This window comes from Strongylocentrotus purpuratus, unplaced genomic scaffold, assembly GCF_000002235.5.
Source record: "Strongylocentrotus purpuratus isolate Spur 01 unplaced genomic scaffold, Spur_5.0 spur5_scaffold_18, whole genome shotgun sequence".
In the NCBI taxonomy this organism is placed as follows: Eukaryota; Metazoa; Echinodermata; class Echinoidea; order Camarodonta; family Strongylocentrotidae; genus Strongylocentrotus; species Strongylocentrotus purpuratus.
Window position 1 is genome coordinate 24,827,047 of NW_022145603.1, and position 9,918 is coordinate 24,836,964.

Genomic DNA, 9,918 nt, shown 5'->3' on the forward strand with positions numbered 1-9,918 from the left:
ATTGAGAAAATATGATTTATTTTTTATCTTTTTAGGTACAATAACATGTTTCATTCCAAAAGGAGCTAAATCCACGAAAATAAAAAATCTAAAAATTTAGTAAACATCAGAAAAGCCGAAGGGAAGATTTTTTCTTATTATTATTGGCAGATAATCAGGTCCATGCAGGGTGACACCTTTAACATATATAACAACATGAAGGTATACATGGCTAAAGGGAAAGTGGAGAAATAAAAAAGGCAATTTACTCAGAAGTACCCAAAGTGGATTTGGCTCCATTTGGAATGAAACTCTTCACATATTATAAAAGGAAGACAAGTAATATAAAAGGAAAAACGAAGACCCACGTCATTTACATAGAAGGTAGGTGGACAGATAACCTCGATGTTTTTAATCTAATTTCATCTGGGAGATCATTCCACAGCTTTGTTCCTACAAACGAAATACAAAATTGCCCTTGCGTTGTCTCACATATTGGTTGATAGATAGAGTAAGCCACTTTCTTTACACTGTAGAAGTAATCAACTGGGTCATACGACGTACAATACATACACATACACTACACTACTACTAGGTCGAGCGTACTCGCACTACATACACATACAGTATTCGCATATCGCGCTCAAAAACAATAGCGCTACCAGTACCACATACCATGCCTCGCATACCATAATGTGTACAATATAAATCAGTCAGCGCGCTATAGACATGGTTCGGATATTACTTGCACGCCCATATCCGATCGTCGTCTTGGCGAAAATTCACGGTGTGCTGCCGCTTGACCGAGAGGTGGCGCTATACAATTACACTGAACACGCCTCGAAAGTAAAATTTTTGATAAATAAAATCATTTGCAGTCGAACAGGTTTTTTGCATATAAATTCACTCTAATGTAATATTTCGGATTTATATCTTCAATGATGCATTCTTAGACATTTATTGTATGTTTTTTATGTTTAGATCATAGTTTCGTTCACTAATGTGAGTATTGACCAACACTCAACTATTCCTTTAAAACCGCGCTCATAAGGGGGTGTGGGTGATGAGCCTCCCGCGCGAAGCGCGGAAGCTTAGACGTTTCCTTAAATTATTAGGAAAAGAAGACGATTAATTGTACCGTTTTCGACTGGTAATCCTAGGCTGAATGAAGTCCCCCCCCCCCCTCCCGCGCGAAGCGCGAAAGCTTTGACGTTTCATTTAATTATTATAAAAAAAAGAAGACGATTTGCTGTACCATTCTCGACTGTTTATCCTTTTCTGAATTCAGTATTCCCCCCGCGCAAAGCGCGGAAGCTTTGACGTTTCATTAAATTATGAGAAAAAGCAGACGATTCGGTGTACTGTTCTCGACTCTTAATCCTAATCTGAATGAAGCTTCCCCCTCCACTTTTGGTTTTATTAAATTATTAGAGAAAGAAAACGATTCGTCGTATCGTTTTCGACTCTTAATAAGCCCTGTTCATCTGAATTCAGTATCCCCCTCTCGCGCAAAGCGCGAAAGCTTTTACGTTTCCTCATATCATTAGAGAAAGAACACGATTCGTTGTACCGTTTTTGACTTATAATAAACCCTATTAATTTTGTCTGAATTCAGTCCCCCCCCCCCCCCCCTCGCGCGAAGCGCGGAAGCTTTGACGTTTCCTTAAATTATTCGAGAAAGAAGACGATTCGTCGTTCCGTTCTCGACTCGTCTAAATGAAGTTTCCCCTTCCGCGCAAAGCGCGGAATTTTTGGCGTTTCATCACAATATAGAGAAAGGAAGACGATTCCTCGTACCGTTTCGAATCTTATTAAGCCCTATTCATCTGAATTCAGTTTACCCCTCTCGCGCGAAGCGCGAAAGCTTTGATGTTTCATCAAATTATTAGAGAAAGAACACGATTCGTTGTACCGTTTTCGACTCTAAATGAGCCCTATTAATTTTGTCTGAATTCAGTTTCCCACTTTCGGGCGAAGCGCGGAAGCTTTGACGTTTCCTTAAATTATTAGAGAAAGAAGACGATTCGTTGTACCGTTCTCGCTTCGTCTAAATGAAGTTTCCCCTTTAGCACGAAGCGCGGAATTTTTGGCGTTTCATCACAATATAAAGAAAGGAAAATGATTCGTCGTACCCTTGTTGACTCTTAAACCTTGTTTGAATTTAGTTTCCCCGAAAATGTTAAACCTCTGATTTCTTTAGCTGATATTATAGGAAAGTGAAACTTCGAGAAATTACAAGTATTGTAGTTGTAGTCACTCTCGAAGTCGCAGTTCGTAGGGAAAAAAACTTGTCGGCCGACCGATAATATACATCTCACCGACTTCAAACTTATGCATTGATGAGGATCGAGCAAGAATACCGACACAGCTGACCCGACACAGCAACATATTTACCCGTGTCTTTCTTGCTCCCTCGACGAGACGACTCCACCCAACAACCCCCTTTTCTCTTTTACTCCCACTCCTCCTCTCTCAGACTCTTACCTCCCCTCTCTCTCCTCTCTTTCATCCCCCGTTTCTTTTGTTTCCCTTTTACTCTTTTTTCTTCTTTTTTTCCTTTTCTTTCTTTTCTTTCTTTTCCTTTCTTTCCTCTCCCCCCTCTTTTTCTATTTTCTCTTTCTTTCTTCTCTTTTCTTTCCTTTCTTTTCCTTTCTTTCCTTTCTTTTCCTTTCTTTCTTTTCTTTTTCTTTTCTTTTTTTCTTTTCTTTCCCTTCCCCTCTCTTTTTTCCCTCTCTTTTTTTCCCTCTCTTTTTTTCCCTCTCTTGTTTTCCCTCCCCCTTTTCTCTTTTTCCCGACGGCAGCGCAATTTTACCGACAATATCCTGACAGGTGGGGGTGTCGCCCCCCCCCCCCCTTTGGCGACGCCCCTGCGTCGACATAGTGGACTGCTACGTGTGACGTCCTTTTAAGGTACTGTGATGTCCTTTTAAGGCACTGCCAGTGCTTTAAAAAGACGCAACACTTAACAGTCCACCATGTCGATGTGCAAATGTAAAAGTCCCGTATTGTTCGCGTGAATATACACATGATATCACGCACACAGACACACACACACGCACACACACAGAGTGACTTTGCATACATATAATACAACCTTCCTTGTACTTATATATTTTTATATTAGGTCTTTATAACATAATCATAATATCTTAGTATCGGTGGTCCTGTCCATTTTAAAAGTGATTTCATTCAATTCCTTGTGGTGAGGGGGGGGGGGGGGGGGGGGGGGGGAAGCTAACATTGAAAATGGAATACATTTTTCAAGGAGAGGCGCCCTTGTCCTCATGAACAGTTGATTGCTGGCTCTGCATTTCATTCTCAGTTGTCTTTTCATTCTAGCTTTTTTTTCAATGCAAGTTATTCACATTTATTTGCACAGAATTTAAAAGTTGAGTTCTTGTTTCAGACCGCAAATGCCTTCAAAGTGCATGATTATTGCTCTTATTCTTATTTAAGATATTTCTAGTGTCATTTTAGGACCTAAAATTCCTATGAAGGTAATTTTAGACCCCAAAATGCGTGGAATTTAGCCAATACGATCATACCAATTCAGCTCTATTATAAAAAAGAAAAAATGGTAACCATTAATTAATTAATTATATCAATACATGGGCCAGCTGGTTGTGCGTATTATAACCGAAAAGGCCAACAAAAGGCCAACATCGGCATTGGCTGGAATAAGGCGTTATTTTGTTTTTTTCAACGGCTGGTTCAAATTATCTAATATTTGTGGTGGTATACACAAATATTAGAAATGGTTATATTTATGAATATTTCAGCCGTCTCTGAACTGATTTTGTTCAAAGAAAGATGATTTTGTCATTTAAATTGTATGTTCTTTCAAATTTGACACTCAGCTTTTAATTATCTTACAAACAATTGTTTTGTGTAGCGCCCTCTGCAACAGAACTATCCCTTTAAATTAACGGCCAAAGTTTGGGCATAAGAAACCAATGTGGGTCAGGCCATATGCATGTGCTCCTTTGGTCTTAAATCCTTTAAAATGTTGAATTATGCCTCGTGCCTCAGTGTTTCATTGTTTATAATGGTGCAATGCATCTAGGCTCACAGAACCTTGTTTTAGCCCAAAAGATTACCTTTAATTATTTTACACAGCCTACTAACTTCTTGTCTCACGATATCTAAGTTCTCTCTTGTCACTTTTCCACTCTGGGCCATTTCACACGCGTAAGGAGCATAAGGTATTAATTCCGAATAGCGAATGACAAGTCAAAGGTCACAACACACAAATGCAAAAAAGAGCATAATTATGTCAAATAAATTGACAGTAGACTTTTATGAAGAAAAAAAAAATAAAATTCCAAATAAACTTTATCCATTTTGTATCACTCAAATAATGAGAAGGTAACCTTAAACAAAGGATACGAATGAAGTCAAGATTGTAATCGTCATAACGAAAAAAATATAATTTGTGCTTGTAATAATTTAAATTTATTTCAATACCTGTTTTATCGACTGCTAATAGTCAATGTAAATAAATGAGCAACTTTTTTGGAACGAGATAACACACACACACACAGGCGCCGATCCGGGGGGAGAGGGGGGGGGGGGCAAGTCCCCCTCAAATTTTTAGGGGGTGTGGTCCCCCCGGAAAAATGAAAAATGCACAAAAAAGTATTATAATAGCAAAATATGACTAAAGATTGCAACAAACTATAGGCTCTGGAGGGCCCAAGAGTACAGCGTTTAGACCAAAACAAATGCAAAAATATTCTCGCTCGGCAGCCTCCCTCACATAATATCCCTCAAAGTGTAAAAGTAAATATTGTAGAAAAGGGAAGTGTGAAAAAAGTAAATAACTTGTATTTATACTATAGTTTTGCGAAGGAATGTAAAACTTCAAAAAAAAAACCTAGCACTGGCTTAATAATGGGGGGGGGGGACTTTAGGGGCGAGACCCTCCTAATAAAATTCAAACGTGGTTCATTTCTGATTCGATACCAGTGATTTACAAAATGTTGCTGAAATGGCATGGTTTCCCTGAGCTTCCCGAGGCTCTGCCCACTGGACCCCTCTAAGGGTCATAAGGCAGCCCTTGGATGCTCATCTGATCGTAATTTAATGCATAAAACCCCTTAGATTCTGGGGGCTATGCCCCCTTTACCCTACTCTAATTAGTGATGTGCATGACAGTGTCACAAATAAGGTATCAAAATATGCTCATCCGACCGTAATCAAATTCCTAAAACCTTAAGCTTCCGGGGGTCCGCCCTCTGGGCCCCTTAGATGCTCATTCTGATCGTTATTAAATGATGAAAGCTCCTGAGCTTCATGGGGCTACGCCCCTTGACCCCCGCTGGGGATTTGCCCCGGGACCCCACGCCAATTTACGCTCCACTTGCTTTGCTCTACCTGATCGTAAATACTTTACCCCCCCCCCCACGATCTTGCTGATTACGCCACTGACCCCTCCTCCCTCGAGTTTCGTCCCACCGGTCATGAAAAGAAATCGCCGCCCCTGCACACACATAATGGCTTTTGACCCACATTCATTGCTCCAGCCCAAAATACAAGAGGATTCTGACAATACTTTTTGAAAAGCCTACGGTTCAGTCATCCTTGGCAGCACAGGATATTAGTTTTTTTTTACAATATAATATGATTCAAGGTAACACAGAGTAAAACTTTTTAACTAAAAGCTGCTCCTGGATATATCTCCTTGGGATACGTGTAACTTTTTATGACACATTTGTCATTGGCAGTTTTCAGTGGAGGCCCCTCAGGGGCGGATCTAACTTTTTGCTAAAAAAAAGGGGGGTGACCCAATGACGATGCGGAACATCGTCCACGAGCCGTGTAGCGGAGGGGCCATATTTTGGGGTGCTATTTTTACCCCCCGTAATGGGGCTTTCACCTATACACTCCGGGGCCCGTACGGCGAGTAAAAACAGACATTTTGGGAATTTTCGTCCGATGCCCGGCCGGCTTCCGTACAGTTCCTACGGGCACCGGGATATTTTCACCAGCCATACGGGCTCCGTGGTGCTGAGTTGGCTGCTTCCAATTCTCCCGGCGTTTTCATCTGACCGTTAGGCCGTAGAAAGCCCGTAAAGGACCCATGGTCTCCGGTCGGTGCTCAGACGGGCCCCTCATGATTTTTCTGTCAATTCTAAATGGAAGCACAGACGCCGCAAAATGTGTGAACACACATGCCGGAGAAATGAAAATCGGATACCGCCGGGTAGGGATAATCGTACGGGGCCTGGTGTATATGTGACCTAGCCATAATTAGTAATGTTTTCCTGGGTTCTAGGGCAATTACCCTCGGGCAATCAACCCCGGAAAATTATCCCCCGGAAAACTAACCCCAAAGGACATTCCCCCCCCCCCGGAACGGCCCCCCCCCGGAGAATTACCCCCGAGGACAATTACCCCCCCCCCCCCCCCCGAGGACAACTAACCCCCGAAGACAATCCCCGAGGATAACTAGGACAAACGTATATGACAAACCGGAGATTTGTCCGTGGATAGGTCATAGGTCGACCAGTCACCAATTTGCCAATTTGCCAATATGCGATTCTTAATGATTCAAACACTCATAAGTTGGTCCAATATATTTCAAGCTTTCTCCATTCTGTTTTTCATATTTTAAAGTTAGGTACAAATAAAATTGTTTCGAGGGCTGGATTATGCTCTTTAACAAAAGTGAGGACGCGACCCGGCCCCAAGGCCCCCCCCCCCTGCCCTGTTATCATTGCACACCCATGACCGTTTCATTGATATATTATCACCGATCGCCCTTTATAAGGCTTTAGGTTTTAGAAATCCCTTGAACCAACAATAGCGCAATCGGTCAGTATTTAAGTATTTAAGCGCAAACTGAAGTTACTTTTTTGAGTCGATATTGTCTAGATTTATAGTTTGATCCATATTTAAGAAAATATTTGCTCTATAGGTCAGCATAATCTACTCCCGTTTCTTACATCTACTCATCTGTCTGTCTTGTTTAGTTTTTGTCTGTTTTTCAGTCTTATTGTTTTGCCTCTTTCTCTCCCTCTATACCGTGTTTTTTGACATTATGCTCGTAGTATTTTCCTGCTTCTCTTGTTTAGCCATTATTTAGTAGTCAGTAGATTTTATTATACTTATTCATGTTTATATTTGTCTCAGCTCTTCAGTAAGCTTAGTTTGTAAGCATTTTAAAGGTAAAGACCAGTATTGGAAACGCCCCAATTTCAAAAAATGAAATGGAAGCTCTCATTACCAATCATGTGAAAAAACATGTTTTGACTAATACATGATGATAAAAAATTTGCCGGGAAACCGCCTACTAATTCATATATTTGGTAAATTTGTTTCTCTCATGGTCTGTGAGAGATATAGGGTAGTCCCATATACATCTTTCTGTGTATAGTGCTTGTAACTTTACGAAGAATGGGCCAATTTTCTTATCATTTTGATGATTCCAGAACCTTGCAGAAAGATGCTAGATGATCAACCTTTTCTGATCGATTCCACAACGTTTCTTTCACAATGCAATCGCATGACCATAACTGGTCTTTACCTTTAATGCATGTAGTATTCTTCAGTTTGTTCATTTCGGACATACTCATTAGCTAGGTATGAGGGACCTTAACTCCTCAAGCCTTGCTTTTAACCAACTTAACCTCATCTTTCTATTGTAACGCCATACTATGCGAACTTGTTATATTCATGTCATTTTTGTAATGTGTGTTATGAAAGATCAATAAAACTTGAACTTGAACTTTATCTTGAAAATGGATGGACCTTTATTAAAGCTTATCTGCCATAGTTTACAGGAGGGATTAGACCGCCCTACAAGGTCACTGGACAGGTGGTTATCTCATCAACTCAGCTCTCAGTTAACATAAGAAAAAGAGGATCATGGGGGACCAATGGTCACCGATTAAGCATTGTTTGTTATATAGAGGGTGCAAGTAGCTACAAGTAGTGCAGTGGGCCTTTAACAATATGTCTGGTTGGAGACAGTAGGGCGTTTGATTCATACTTTCGCATATAGTTAATGCCTTTCTGTCTCTGCAGGCGTGGCTATTGTAAAATTGTGTAACACGCAATAAGTATACAGCAGGGCTTAAATTAATCCAAGGCCACCAAGGTCATGGCCTTGGATGCCCCTTTGATTGGCCTCAATGCCCCTCTCATTGGCCTTGGAGATTTTGTGTGCCCTTTCCAATTCTTCCTATCTGTGCTGTAATATAGAAGTGTGCCCTACAGAAAAGTGACCTTAATTGCCCTAAAAATATTGAAATTTAAGGCGCGATACAGTCACATACAGGCTCCTGATTCCTTTCAATACAGAAGTTATTTTCCCGAGCAAGTAAACATAATTTGTAAAGGATGGTTCGGTTTAAAAGAGGGAGTGGGGTGTAAATGAATATTCATTCAGCATAGTGTGCACTCGCATTGAATCAACCTTAGAGTATTTTTCAGACTAAGTTCCATTTGATTGGTTTAAGGTTTGAAAATTGATACTCAATATTGATACTTAATATTATGTTAAAGTTATATCAGAAAAGATAATCTTCATTTTATAATTCCACGGGGGCGATTTTTAATTTTGCAATCGCCCCCGTGAGCAACCTAACGGGGGCGATTATGGAGCTCACGGGGGCGAATCGCCCACCGCCCCCGTGTATTTTGAGCGCTGTTTGTGACATGATCAACCATGCGTGTACTGAGGTCAATGATATAACCGTTTAAATAGCGTGCGCCTATCAATCAGAGCACGGTGTAATATGAAGGGGCCGGGATAGAGAAAGGAAAGGGGTAGATTGATTGATTGATTGATTGATTTTTATTCGACAAGCTTCCAACATATACAACAATATACAATAATAACAGATCCAAAAAAAGTCAGCTTGAACAGGATAACCCACGAAAGCTCGAGAGCTTATTTCCAGTGGGGTCCCTTACAGACATGTATAAAATTAATAAGTTAAAATAGTAATATTTACAGACAGATAAGAACATTAAAAGAACTATTTATTAAAGATAAATACAGAGGGGTGTTTCACAAAGATCCTTAGTTGAACTTATTTCTAAGTTGGACTTAATACTTTTGGAAAGCCGTAAGCATCATTGAAAATATTTTGTAAAAAATATTTTAAAAGGCATAACATGTTGATTCAAATCATTCATACTTTCTATTATCTTGGTAGATTTCATGTTCTTGATGTGGAATTTATGAAAAGTCTAAATACTTGAATTTTGCTTTTGAATGTATTTCATTATAAGGCTACAAATGGCTCTCCATAATATTTAAGTCCAACTTAGAGTTAAGTTCGACTTAGAATCTTTGTGAAAGTGGTACAGGGGTAGCAGAAGGAGGGGTCCCTGGATTCAGGAAAGCATCAGTGCATAGAGTGCATATTATAGCCTTGCAGTTATGGGAACCCCCGAGGGCAATGCGCCCCTAATATATCATTCTGCTGTTGTTGTTGTTGTTGTGTCTCTTGCATAGGAGAGACCGACAGACAGAGGGAAGATGGGAGGAGGGAAGAGAGGAAAAAGAGAGAGAGAGGGAGAGAGAGAGAGAGAGAGAGAGATAGAGAGAGAGAGAGAGAGAGAGAGAGAGAGAGAGAGAGAGAGAGACGGGGTGGGGACCTGATAATCATCATTTTGAGAGGATATACGGAATTGAGGATGAAAGGTATAAAAGTTAAACATAATAAAAAAAATGCAATATAAATATATGTTTTGAAAAGTGAATAGAGGTGGGTTAAGGGGAGGGAATAATATGCCTAAGTATAAGAGGGAGTTGAAGATGATTTGAAGTATAAAGCCGTCATGAAGTGACTTTATAATTATATAAATGCTTGCATGTTTTTTTCTCGCATATGGCATTGCAGAAAAGGAAAGAAGAACTAGAAAGGGAGAAACAAACAAACACACTAATAAACAACAACATTGAGAAAGATAGAAAGAAACAAACAAACA